General features: G+C 35.8%; 1 protein-coding gene across 1 annotated transcript in view; it reads right to left on the bottom strand.

Moving 5' to 3' along the window:
* LOC148944912 (LETM1 domain-containing protein 1) overlaps positions 1–9024 on the bottom strand; it is a 47980-nt gene extending 38956 nt beyond the window's left edge. Inside the window, exon 1 of the mRNA XM_089099550.1 lies at positions 8988–9024. The gene's annotated coding sequence lies outside the window, so the exon portion shown is untranslated. The remainder of the gene's footprint in view (positions 1–8987) is intronic.
* Positions 9025–12230: the final 3206 nt, after the last annotated feature.

Here is a 12230-nt window from a genome sequence, read left to right as displayed (position 1 = left end):
ACAAGGCCAGAACATCATTTGTGCTTTCTTTATTTCCTTATGAAAAGTGTAGACACAATCCTGAAAAACCCTTTCGGTAGACAGAGTATACCCATTATATGGACATCCAACAAGGGATTGCAGTTTAGTTCCTATTTATTCAAGCATTTGTTTAAAGAATGGGATATTGAGCATTCCCAAGTCTTAACCAATTAAAATCAAACGGGTTGGTAGAAAAAAAGACAAGCTGCAAAAAGAATAATAAAACCTATCACCATACCAACCAAAACTGTAAAGAGCCCTACTTGAGTACAGGAATGCACCAATTGATAATTCTGCTTCACCAGCTGTACTTTTAAGACGAAATATCAACCTTAAAATGTTTAATAGTGCAACAGAACAGAGTCAATCATACCAGAAAAAATTATAAAACTACTAAACCAATTAGCAACTGCTTGAGATACAATTTAGTGTCTGTACAGACTGCAGGAAAAGGAGAAAAACTATTATCTTAGAGATGGTGTAAAAAACATATAAGGCTACCAAAAACTGTCCTGGGTGCAGTACACCAACAAAAACTCACCACAGCACCAAGCTGCCTGAAGGCAACACAGCTACAGACACTCCTTTTCTGTCCCAATCTATTCAAAGCCTCCCTCTTTACACCCTCCCATGATGTTCCCATTTCCCTTACAACAGCCTCCCACCTCAAACATGGAACACCTGCTTGTTTAACCCTAGCTAGTTGGCCAAAAAGGACATTTTTAGCAATCTATCATCCTTCATCCACAGAACATGCTCAGCAATCTCATCCTTTCTCTCATTATAGCCATAGAAAGCAGATTGAAGAATTGGGTACCCAAAACAGCCCATAGGCAATTTGTCTGGAAAACATCTAGAAAATCTTCCTCCATTTTTTGGAGTGCCTATGCTTCAAAACCATATTTGACCAGTGTCATCACTATAGTGCTTGGTTCACAGACTTATCTTCCTATTTCTTCCAAACCTTTTTCAACTGTGAAAAAAACACCCTAGGCCTTGGCTATTCTACTTTAACATCTTCACTGCAGCCACCATATTTACTAATAATACTACCAAGGCATGTAAACCTGTTCACTTGATTGATCTTTTTGTTTCCCATCATCACCTTTTCAGCTTCACTTATTCCTAGCCTTAGCAACTTAGTCTTCTTAACATTAATTTCCAAATCTATTCTAGCACCCTGAACTCACAAAACCTCTAAAAGTTCATTTATTTTGCTCAAACGTTTTCGTCTAGGATGCTCAAATCATCAGCATAATCTATGTCCAGCCTACTGTCCAAAATACGGTCAGTTAATTGGGTACCCAAAACAGCCCATAGGCAATTTGTCTGGAAAACATCTAGCAAATCTTCCTCCACTTTTTGGAGTGCCCATGCTTCAAAACTTGCATTGTGACTTTTCAAAGAAACACAAGAAGAATATGGAAGAATTTGTGACACAAATGCTTCTTTTCATATTTCAAATTCCTCCCTAGCAAAAATGATTTGATGCCCATCCTCAAGGGTAAACACTAAGTCCACCAACAATAAGAGGAGGAAAATGAGGGGAGGGGAAGTACTTGATGATAAAAAAAAAATCCCTGGATGATCATTTTCTAGCAGAACAAACTCATTGGACTTAAACTAGATAATTTTAACCAAATTAAAATCATAAATATTAATACCATAAAGAATATATATGATTGGCGAATTAATGACATGAAGAATATATATCCATGAAGAATAAACTGGAGCAATTATTTGTGATAAATCCTGGTGTGCTTATAAGAGAGAAAGAAATGTTGCAATAATGTCTCTGTGATCACACACTGAATCAGTAGAGTCATCTATCATTGACTCCCTGCAATGTTGTCCGAAGAGTAACCAAAAGTATATAAATGGGGGCAACAGTAATGATCCCCATTCTGTACAATTTTTTGTGGTCTAGTCACTTGTAATCTGTGATGATAAGAGGAAGGAAGCAATTTTTAATGAAACCCTTTCATCATTTTGAAGTCTAGCTGCACAGATACAACCTAATTCCATGCAGGTAGCTCCTTCATGGTAAAATGAGTCACAGTTTGACAGCTCAGATGTTGTATGAAGATTACTGGAACAACTGGTCTTCAGCTAGGGAAATCATCTACAGCAAAATAAGCATACTGGCATAAATCAGTGAGCAAAGTACTGAATAGATACAACTGTATTTGTCTATTTCATAAACTACCCAAACCAGGTCAGTATCCCCAGGCACTGCAGCTTGGGGGTTACCCAATTTGATCAAAATTTTTGGTAAAATTCTAGTTCAGCTACTTTTTGTTTTCTTTGAAAAGGGTTAGGTTAGGAATATGAAACTTTCAGTAATAAATCCAGGGCCAAAAAGATACTCTGGGAAGGTATTGCCAAGTTTCTATATTAACCCTCTTCTGATTTATAAGTCTCAGAAATTTGCTTATTTGACAGGTACTAACAGTGCTTACTTGACTAACCTATTGAAATTTCGACAAAACAATATTTTACATTAATATCAAGTTATCACTTTCTTTTTCTCTGGTTTTAGTTCTGCAAAAGCAATTCCTGTTATTTGAGTAGAATTTTAAGCCATATCAATGTTTTTTTTTCGAAATTTACTAAATGTACTTGCATATCTTAGAAACCTCATAAATTGGGATTGGGCAAAGTTGTAAAGCTGAAAACAGTTTTGTTGTACTTCATTGAAGCAGAAAACAAGTTTTGCAAGGTTTCACCTTTATAACACAAAGGTTTTTAAAGGTCATCAAAGGTTACTGCTCTCAAGAGGGAGAAGGAGTGGAGGTAGATTCTTCAAAATACCTTCCCAGGACATATTTTAGTCACAAGCCCCACCCCTGAAAGTTTTGTTTTCCAGATTTAACCCCTTTTGACAATAGCAAAAAGTAGCTAACCTAGAGTTTTACCAAATTTTTCCTTTGATTCAGCTTTTATTTGTTTATATTTGATTAAGAGGGGGGCGGGGGGGGGCATTGTAACCAATTTGGTACATATTTTGCTGTTCATATTATTGACTTATGAAAACAGTGAAAATACCAATCAATGTCTTTTTTATGCTCTTTCCAAATAAAATAATCACTTTTGCCACAAATAAATTTTACCCCACCCCTATATATGCCAATTCAGGGTATATATTTGCACATTGGGGGGAGGGAGGGAGTTTAAACTTACCTCTTATTTTTATCAGAAATAAACTTTACCCCTATACTGCCCCCCTAATTTGCAAATATATATTATATATATATATATAAATTTTATTTCTAATGTAAATGAAAAGTAAGTTTAAACTTTACCACTACCCCCCCCCCCCCTAATGTGCAAATACATACCCTGATTTGGTATATATCGCAGTGGGGGTAAAATTCATTTCTGACAAAAATGATTATTATATTTGGAAAGAGCATAAAAATTGGCATCAAGTATATTTACTTTATTTGCAAGTCAATAATATGAAGTGCAAAAAATTTACTAAATTCATTTGTGGCAGAAGTTATTATTATATTTGGAATTGGTAGAAATAGGGATACATGGTATCCCAGCCTAGGTAAATTTGGTGTAAGAAAAGAAAACAGTAATGGATACAGACTTTTGCAATTTTGTAGGTATAACAATCTAGTTATAACAAAAATGGTGTTTGGTCATAAAATGGCTCATAAGTTAACCTAAGACAGCAAACCTTATTGATTATGTTATAGTAAACTGAAGACTGACAGGATCAATACAAGATACTAGGGTATATAGGAGTGCTGTTATTGATGTTAAAAGTAAAGATCACCACCTGGTAACATCAAGGGTTAATTTAAAGCTGAAGTATTGAAATGGTAGCTACCTCCCAGGAAGTTATGATGTTGAAACAATGCAAGATGAGAATTTGTGAGAACTTGTTCAGGAAAAGTAGAATACTAAACTTGAGAGTTTAAAATTTGTCATTGTGGAAGATAGTTGAAATCATTTTAGAAAAATAATATGTGAAGTTGTTGAAGGTGTATTAGGGAAGAAAGCTAGAACTGCAGCTAGGAATATTAGTGAAAAAGCTCTATGGTTAATAGAAAGGAGAAAGGACTTGTACGAGAATTATCTGAGTGATAGATCGTATAAAAACAAAAGAAATGTAAAGAAAGTGGAGATAGCATTCAAATATGAACTAAGAAGATGTGAAGTGGAGTCCATGGATAAAATTGCCGAGGATCTGGAAGATGCAGCTAGATGACATAATAGTAAAATATTGTACAGGCATGTTAACAAATTGAGAGGGAGTAGTCAATCTGGACTTGGCCCAATTAAAGATAGGAATGGGGTCGCAATTAGCAATAAGAAAAAAACTAAAGAGAGATGGGCCAAACATTTTGAGTATTTGCTTAACCAAGATAGAGTTGCAGGAAAAAATATAGAGGAAAACAAAAAAGTCTGTGATACCTTGGATGTGAAGAAAGATTTGTTTTGTGAGGAGGAATTAGCAACAGTACTAAAAGGATTAAAGAATAATAAGGCTCCAAGTGCTGATCGTGTGGTTAGTGAATTTCTTAAATATAGGGGCTCTAAAGTTAGAAATAAGCTACTGAAGACCATGAATATGATTTTTGAAAAAGGGAAAGTACCAAAAGATTTTTAGAAAAACCTTAATTGAGCCACTGTATGAGAAAGATGATAAAAGTAAGTGTGTTATCTATTGAGGCATTAGTCTGTCTCTGTAGGTAGTAAATTACTTAGTAATATGATACTTTTTAGACTGAGAGATGCAATAGACAAAGTTTTAAGAGAAGAACAGTACAGTTTTAGAAAAGGTAGAGGATGTGTTGACCAAATTTTCACTCTTAGGCTAATAATTGACAAGTGCCTGAGTTTTCAAACACCTTTGGTCCTCAGTTTTATAGATTATGAGCAAGCGTTCAATTCTGTTGATAGAATAGCTTTAGTAAAGGTTGTATCCTTGTTTGGTATACCAGACAAATACAATAACGTGATTAGTGCCATGTATGAGAATAAAACTGCTGCAATTAAGGTAGGAAATGAGGTCAGCAGCTGGTTTTGTATTAAATAAGGAGTTAAGCAGGGTTGTGTTCTATCCCCCGTTGTATGGATTACTTTGATGGACTTTGTTTTAAGGAGCACAGAAAAGGCAATGGGAGACCACTGAATCAAATGGGGAGGAAAAAGTCTCCGGGAATTAGATTTTGCTGATGATTTGAGCATCCTAGGTGAAAATTTGAGCAAAATGAATGAAATTTTAGAGGTTTTGTGAGCTCAGGGCGCTAGAATTGGTTTTAAAATTAATGTTAAGAAGACTAAGTCACTAAGGCTAGGAATAATGAAGATAAAAAGGTGACATTGGGTAATGAAAAGATTGATCAGGTGGGCAGCTTCACTTACCTTGGTAGTATTATTAGTAAAGATGATGGGAGAAGTGAAGATGTTAAATATAGAATAGCCAAGGCTCAGGGTGTTCTTTCACAGTTTAAAAAAGTCTGGAAGAATAGGAAGATAAGTCTGCAAAACAAGATTAGAATATTAGAAACTACAGTGATGAAACTGGTCAAATATGGCTCTGAAGCATGGATGCTCCAAAAAGTAGATGAAGATTTGCTAGATGTTTTCCAGAGAAATTGCTTAAGGATTGTTCTGGGATTGTTCCTTCATTTTGGAAGCAACAACCTCCGTCACCAGTATAGCATGTCCGATCCCAATTCACTGGCTAGCTTAGTACTAAAGACAAGTCCCGAAGAAAGAGATCTAGGAGTGCTGATAGATGAACAACTGAAGTTCCACGGCCACTGGCAACAAGCAGTTACAAAAGCAAATTCAAGCCTTGGTCTCCTCAAACGCACTATAACCAGCCACTCCCGTACAGTCTTTCTAAGGCTCTATAAGGCTATAGTTAGACCCGTTTTGGATTTTGGTACGTGTCTCACCTCCCCTTCTTATAAGAATGACACCAGTCTAATCGAAGGAGTTCAGAGACGTGCCACAAAATGCATAGCTGGCCTACGAGATCTCCCATACAACAAGAGACTGGAACGCATGCAGCTGCCAACACTTGTCTTCAGACGCCGCCGTGGTGATATGATGCTGACCTACAAGTATAACGCACAACCAAATAACCCCCTCTTTACCAAACATTCAAGTCAGCACCAGACAAGAGGACACTCACATAAGCTGTCAAAACGTTTTGTTAAAACACGAACGTGGCAACACTTCTTTTCCGAGCATGTTGTCAACAATTGGAATAGCCTTCAAGCTGAAATGGCAACTGCACCTACGGCTGCATCCTTCAAGTCCAGACTTGACAAGGAATGGAATAACAAGCCATGGAAATATGAGTGGGACTGTCCGTCCCACTCAACTACTGACTGATGCCAACTTTATCAGAATGAGTGTCTTGCTAGGAGGCTGATGCCACTTGTCATACCCAACCATCTCGCATACTCAATCCGAAGTTGCTGTTGTGCGGCGGTGTCAGCTCTATACCACTGAGAATGGTCTTTACGGGCCATACCAACCTCGTGGCCACCGCTACCGAGTGGGCTTAAATTGCATCTCTCCAGCAGACCTCTCCTATGGCGTGTCACTGGGCCCTAACACAGTGACGAATTTTTGCCATCTTTTGACCCAGAGCACAACAGATCCAGTATGGACCTTAATTTGCTCCGAAGTGCGAATTAAGGTAATTAAGGTAATTAAGGTACCTGGCTGACTGACCATATTTCAAACAATAGGCTTTACAAAAAATGTGGTTCAATACCACTCTCTAGGGCTATTATGAAAGAAAGGTTAAGGTGGCTAGGGCACATTGTGCAGATGAAGGATGACAGATTGCCAAAGATTGTTCTTTTTGCCCAACCATCTAGGGCTAAACAGAAAGCAGGTTGTCCCCATCTGGGGTGGGAGGACGTCATAAAGAAAGATTTAAAGGAAATGGGAACTTTGTGGGTGGGTGTAAAAAGGGAGGCTTTGAATAGATTGGGGTAGATGAGGAGTGTGCATAGCTGTGTTGGCCTCAGGTGGCTTGGTGCTGTGGTGAGTAGTTAGTATTAGTAGTAGTAGTATTAAAGCTAATAACATACTGATTAAGAAAATATAGATGGATCAAATGGTGAAAATGTAATTGTTAGGTACAGAGATTTAGCTGTTGAAATAGCTGTAAATTTTTTGTTATTCATATTATTGATTTACAAATAAAGTAAGCATACCACTTGATGCCTTTTTTTTATGCTCTTTTCAAATATAATAATCATTTTTGTTGGAAATGAATTTTACCCTCCTCATATTTACCAAATCATATTATTGAGTTACAACTAAAGTGAATATACCACTTGATGCCTTTTTTTATGCTCTTTACACATATAATAATTATTTTTGTTGGAAATGAATTTTAACCCCCATCCCTATATATACCAATTCAGGGTATATATTTGCACATTAGGGGGGGGGGGGTAAATCTTATTTCTGATGTAAATGAGAGGTAGGCTAAGTTTAAACTTTCACCCCACCCCCTAATGTGCAAATATATACCCTGAATTGGTATATATAGGGGTGGGGTCTAAAATTAATTTCCAACAAAAAAGATCACTATATTTGTAAAGAGCATAAAAAAGGCAGTAAATATTTATCAAGTCATATTATTGAGTTACAACTAAAGTGAATATACTACTTGACGCCGTTTTTTATGCTCTTTTCAAATATAGCCTAACAATCATTTTTGTGGGAAATGAATTTTAACCCCCACCCCTATTTATACTAATTCAGGTTATATATTTGCACATTAGGGGGTGGAGATAATATTATTTCTGATGTAAATGAGAGGCAAGTTTAAACTTTCCCCCACCCCCCTAATGTGCAAATATATACCCTGAATTGGTATATATAGGGGTAGGGGCTAAAATTCATTTCTGACAAAAATGATTATGATATTCATAAGGAGCATTAAAAAAGGCATCAAGTGGTATATTCACTTTAGTCATAACTCAATAAGGATAAATTCTAGTTTAGCTACTTTTTACTATCTTGGAAAGGGGTTTGGATAGGAAAATAAAACTTTCAGGGCTGGGTCTACAGTCTGAAGTATGTCCCGGGAAGGTATTTTGAAGTACCTACTGTCAACCCTTCTCCCTCTAGAGGACGCTGACCTTAAAAAACCTTTGTGTTATAAAAGTGAAACCCTGCAAAATAAATCTTCTGCTTATATAAAGTACTAGAAAACTGTTTTCAGCTTAAAAACTTCACCCAATCCCAATTTATCAGGTTTCAAAGATCTGCAAATACATTCCCAAAATTTAGGAAATAAACATTCATATGACTTAGAATTCTACTCAAATAACGGGAGTTGTATTTTCAGAACTAAACTAGAAAAAATGAAAACCGATGACTGAAAATTTAGGTAAAATGTCATTAGACTTAGAAATCAGAAGAGGGTTAACATAGAACATAGAAGCTTAGAAATACCTTCCCAGAGTATGCTTTTGGCCCTGGATCCATGACTGAAAATTTTATTTTCCTGACCTAACCCCTTTCCAAGATAGCAAAAAGTAGCTAAACTAGAATTTTACCCTCAATAATATGATTTGGTAAATATTTAACAAAAAGGCATCAATTGGTATATTCACTTTAGTTGTAGATCAATAATATGCTATAATTTGGTAAATATTTACCTAGCATCCAACCAAATGCTAGGCCTAGCCTACATCCTGTAAAAAATTTTAGCATGACCAAAAGTTAACTGTAGCATTTCTTTTCTACTTTAAAGTATTTTAGTGATCAAAGAACAGTACCCTGAAAGTTAAGAGTCATACCCTAGCCTATCAAAGTTAGGCATAGGCTACAAAGGGTCTCAGCCCCTCAGTTACAGTGGTAGGCCTAAATTAGTCCTGTGAACTTTTAAGAGTACGGAAAATAAATTTCTTATATTTTTATTTTTAAAAGGCTTGTAAGAAAATGAGGTCATATAAAAAATCATGACTAACTTTCACTTCAGAAAATGAGCATATTCATACGTTTTAAATATTCTTGCTGTATTCAGGCAGGGCTTCTACTCTCGAATCTTAAAATTTGGGGATGAGTCTTAAAAATTTGGGGAGTTTTCGGGGACATGTCTTCAAAATTCGGGGAATTTTCGGAGAAAAAACAAAATGGAATTTCGTTGCAAAAATTTGAAGCCAAAATGGGCTTTAGCTTCGTTTTCAGGCTCAAGTAGGTCTTGGATCCACGTAGTAAATCAAGCCTTTCACAAAGTAGGTTTTAGAGCCAGAGCATGGGATTGGAAACCATAGCTGAAAACACTACTTGCTGATATTGCGGTGAAAACTTCAAAATTGTCTAAGAAAAAATAGTGAACACATGTGAACTGTAAATACCTGTAGCAGTTTTTCATTAAGTCATCAATCTCAGTAATTCATTAATAATAATTAAAACAAATATTGTTTGCGGTTTCTACATAGGTAAATTAAACAAACAAAATTCAACCTATAAGTATGGGGCAACATTAAAACTTAAAACAAACAAGAACTAAATTAAATTAGTTTTTCATACTGATTCTAATGTTTTAGGTGTTTACCCCCCCCCCTCCGGAAAATCCCCCCGCGGAAAAAAAGCGGGGTAATTGTTAAGAATCCAATAAACACGCGAAGAACCACATCTTCTTTCTTCTTCTATTTAACAGCAGGCGGGCTTTTCAGTAGTACTATTTAGCCCTTTTCCTTTTGCTTCACTCTGTGGGCTACAGGGCTACTGCTTGATTGTCTCATATTTATTAGATATTTTCAGATATCTTTCAGTAGATCTTTCGACTCTAGGAGTTCAATTATGAGATGGTAGATGTCGATTTCTATGCTCTGTGTGCAGGTATAGTTGGCTAGGCTCTTGGCTGATAGTGAGATTTTGTGGTGTTTGAAGCATTTTAACAGTTTAAAAAGCAAGGTATGTTGTGCAGCCGTCAGCATATTACATTCAAATAGGCAATGGTCAATTGTTTCATTATTCATATTACAATGCCTGCAAAGAGGGGACAGGGGAATTGAACCACTTAAATTAGAAAACTTATACAAGAATGTAAGAAAATTTAGTCCATTTGTTCCAGAACGAATTCTATGGTAAATTTTTAGAAAAATACTTATTGGGAAAAGGGAAAAGGATAGGATTAATCTTATTAAAATTAATATCTAATAGTCTCCATCGGTAAATATCTCTAATCGGGATTGGTCTCCCACTTGGCTGGTCAATATTTATAGCATTTTTTGCTATTTTATCAACCTGATGATTACCACTTATGCCAGAGTGGCTAGGAATATACTGAAAATAAGTTTTTATGCCACTTGAAGCAAGTTTATCTATAATACTGAGACAATGATAAGTGTCAATGTCCAACTTATACTGAGGAGCTGAGGCCAGCAACTCAAGGCTTGATAAAGAGTCGGAACATACTATAATATTATTTGAATTTGCAATCAAACGTTGGTTTTCCTTAAGGTGTTCTATTGCCATGATTATGGCATTTAACTCAGCATACATTATAGATACATTATAGATACATCTAGAATTTAACGAAGTCCTAATGAAAAACACGTTTCCGCTGCCTTGTGAGATATTGCTCACTCCGTGAAAAATGTTTAAACTCTAGTTTTTGGGGTTGAAGGGGCAAAAAAAAGGTACCTAGTTTAGGTTACGTATTTAAAATATGCTATGTTTTACCCCCTCCCCCCCCCACAATAAATATATAGCCCAAATTTGTTTCTAAACTATTATATTTTTATCATACTTTGTTTTATTTCATTAGCATTAACGAAACTTCACTTATCACATGTTTACTGGATTCTTAACAAGTACCGAAACCGAAAAATATCCCTCACCCTAAAAAAAATACCCCCCGCAGAAAATACTCTCCCGCTGAAAATACTCCCCGCAGAAAGTACCCCTGTGGAAAATACAATCGAAAAATACCTCCTCCCCCCTGCGGAAAAAACGTTTTTTTTTTGTTTCTGCTATGCTTTCCTTTCCATTTGTTACCTTATAATTACTATGTAGTCACCGATTAACTTCCGCCCCTCCCACCACCCCTGCGGCCGTCTATGTTCCAAATATAGTACTTATTACAGTCTCATTATTTTATTCGCTCATCTGATAGATGGAGAGGATAGCTATAAGCTACAAATCATATAAAATTTATTTATTCTTTTTCTTCACACTTTGTTTGGCATTATTAACTAGTAGTTCGAGATAAATAAGTCCAACAATAATATAAATCTAGACAAGAAAACAATATGAGTCTAATAACCAAATTTTTACTTTAAGCTGTAATGGAAATTTTCTTATGAATAATATTTTGGGGTCACTTCCGCTTAAATCCCCTATTTCCCGACCTTGTACATAGTCTATGGCTAAGTTTTACCTCATTAGGAGGGGGAGGAGAGGGTGCATTTTTTATGGTAAGAATGTGGTATTTAGGAATAGTTCTCAAGAAGAAATAATTATACCACAATTTCTTCCAATTAATTTTTTTTTATCTCAGAATTAGCCTTCATACAGGGTAACTAATTGTTCAAGCATTAGAGGGTGTAAAGGTAGACCTAAATATTTAAACAAGTTTACTTGGCTATCCCGAATTTGAGCAGAACATATTTTCCGTAAAATTTTCTTTGCCTAACTAACAGCTTTGCAAGACCGTAAAAAGATCCTAAAACTGCAGTTTAAGATACTCCGCCCAATGAAATCATTACACAGGTGAAGGGACCAGAATAATAATTGTGAGGGGAGTGCTGGGTGAGTTGATGATAAAGGGGGGCATGACAAATACAGTTCTCAGATAAAAAAGAAAAGAACTTAAAATTTACACACTGAATGAAAGAAAAATTTTAATGGTAAGAATTCCTGGCAAAAAGATCAATTCCTTCAATTTGTTATGCGTTCAATCATTAAGTATTAAACATTAGTGCAGTAAGTCCAAAACCAAAAATAGCAAAAGAAAACAAAATCTAAACTTATGATTCGGCTTTCAGAACATTTCTCCCTCTTTAGAAGTTCAATTTCCAAACCCAAAATCCAGCAGAGTATTCCGTTAAACAACTTCAAGTATAATTCTTGGCTAATTTTGTCAAGAGTGCCTTGACCACGAATGACATAAATGTAAGAACCTTATAGCATTTGGAACACTGCATTCAAAATGGTTTTATCTAAATCCAGGAAAATGACACTTTTGTGAAAATATGAAGAAC

This window comes from Artemia sp. Qi Xiang Cuo, chromosome 13 (genome assembly GCF_049724085.1).
Source record: "Artemia sp. Qi Xiang Cuo chromosome 13, ASM4972408v1, whole genome shotgun sequence".
Taxonomy (NCBI): Eukaryota; Metazoa; Arthropoda; class Branchiopoda; order Anostraca; family Artemiidae; genus Artemia; species Artemia sp. Qi Xiang Cuo.
The sequence above is the reverse complement of the archived record's forward strand: the minus strand, read 5'-3'. Positions and strand labels throughout refer to the sequence as shown.